Source organism: Corylus avellana, chromosome ca5 (genome assembly GCF_901000735.1).
Source record: "Corylus avellana chromosome ca5, CavTom2PMs-1.0".
Lineage (NCBI taxonomy): Eukaryota > Viridiplantae > Streptophyta > Magnoliopsida > Fagales > Betulaceae > Corylus > Corylus avellana.
The window spans coordinates 29,623,026-29,625,206 of record NC_081545.1 but is presented as its reverse complement, the minus strand read 5'-3'; positions in this window follow the sequence as shown (position 1 = coordinate 29,625,206).

Sequence of the window (2,181 nt, the reverse complement as noted above, 5' to 3'; positions counted from 1 at the left end):
GGGGGGGGTGGGTTCGGAGACCACCTTTTCTCGCTTGTCTGGCATAATAAACAATGGAAGTGATAACATTTCCTTTATCTAAGTTGGAAACACCATCTCTAAATAAAGATATATAGTTAATTCATAATTCAATACCATGAAGAAACAGGATAATTGCTTTGCTTTAAAAGGAGGGATGGCTTGGCGCTTGGGAAAAGGGGTGGTTCGGGGGTCATGCCCACCGAACAACATCATTAGGTGGCAGTGACTATTCCATCCATGTAGATATCTTAACAGTCGTCCCAATTTGATCTGTAGGACATTTGTTTGTATAATATTTTTCCAACAACAGGATTGTTATTGACACTTCCATGTGGATATCCTGTTGTAAACTCCGGTTCGTTTTAGATTTGTTTGATTTATTTTTTTCTTAAATTCAACCATTGAAGTTGGTCTTATTTATTTATTATTTTTTTAATCTTCTAGGTAAATATTGGGTTGATAAAATGTCACTTTATATCTTATCATTGTGAAATTTAAGAGGAAGTGCCTTTAAGGTGGAACTCATTGAAAATATAATTAAAGTTATTAAATTAACCAATAATTTTCAACCTAATGAACTTCTTTCTTTGGTCTTCATTGTCGTTTTCTTTTTTCTTTTCTCTATGCAACTGACGAGATAATAAAAAAAATAAAAAAAGCAGTCCAGTATTTTCTTTTCATTTTTGCTGAGCATATTATTATTATTATTATTGTTGAGAATTTCCCTGTAATTCTGTTTAGCTTTTTTTTTTTTTTTTTTTTTTTTTTGTTCTTTCTGTCTTGTTTTATTTCCCTGTATCGGTTTTGTTTTTTGCTTGTAATAATACTTGGTCCTTTTTTTCGATTTGCCCGCCTGATACCTTTCAGGGTAGTTGATTTGGTCCAGACATTTGGGTTGTGAATGTAAACGTTATCCTGGCCTTCGGGTCGAGGATGATGAATTTTAGCTTAGAGTTCTCTACCCTCAATGCCGAGGAATAAGAGCTATCTATGCATTAGTTTTAGTCTATTTGGCGCAGATCTGCTGTTTAATTTGAAAATTAGTCATAGGTTAACAAATTTTGTATGAGTCTTGAATGTAATACGTTATCTTTGACACTTGCAACCTCGTAGCTTCGGTTACGGTTGCTTCAGAGCTTTGCTTTGTATTGTTTGAGCTTTATGCTCATTTATCAATGAATGAGATTGAACTGTTTAAAAAAAAAAAAAAAGACTCCAACCCTAATGGCTCGAAGCCTCCAATCACAATGCTGAAAAAATCGCATCAACTAATAACAATTAATTATATAACTCGAAAATGGTAGGTAATGTAGTTCATATATAAATAATTATAATTGATGCATATTATCTACTCTCTACTAATATTAAAGAGTGGACCAACATTTTAATTTATAATATATCGTGCTCCTTGCCAGTGAGTGCACTCTAGTGAGAATGTGACAGAGTCGAATAAATCATTAAAAATTCGAGTATTATATATATGAGAAAATAGTCTTGTAGTTATAAAGAAATGATTGAGAAAGAATAATGGGGAAGATACGTGGGAAATGTGGCACCAACTATCCCGTGACGCAGCGGGTATATTTGATGCTGAGCTGCACCTGAGCACGGATTAGCGTAACCGACACCGCCACCGGCTTCCTTGTCGGAACAAAAAATTAGCAAAAAGCTCACGCAAAGCTTGTTAATTCATTAATGGTCAAATTCGTAGCTCACATGCTTTCCTATTCCTTATAATTTACTACATCATTCATCTTACAGGCTCCAGCAACCCATACACGCCTAGCTAGTAAGCATTTTTTAATTTCAAAAGATAGGGTTGAGCTTAAAATGTAATCTTTATAGTATGAGGCAAGTAAACTTCGCAACCTAGATTCTTCTCTTTGGTTATCCTAATTTTTATGAAATTCAAATATGCTAATGACGTGAAGAGAAATGCTACTTAGCAAATTGTTATACAATTGCCAAATTAACGACTGCAATGGCGTGAAATGACTAGAAGACTCATCAAATACTGTAAAGACCATGCAACATAAAATTGAAGTAATAGTTTATTAAATAGCATTACTCTAATACTAAACAATAAGTGGTAACTAAGATTTAACTCTTAAGGGTTGGCCGGATGGTCGACAACTTGGGATCATTGATCGTGCTCCTCAG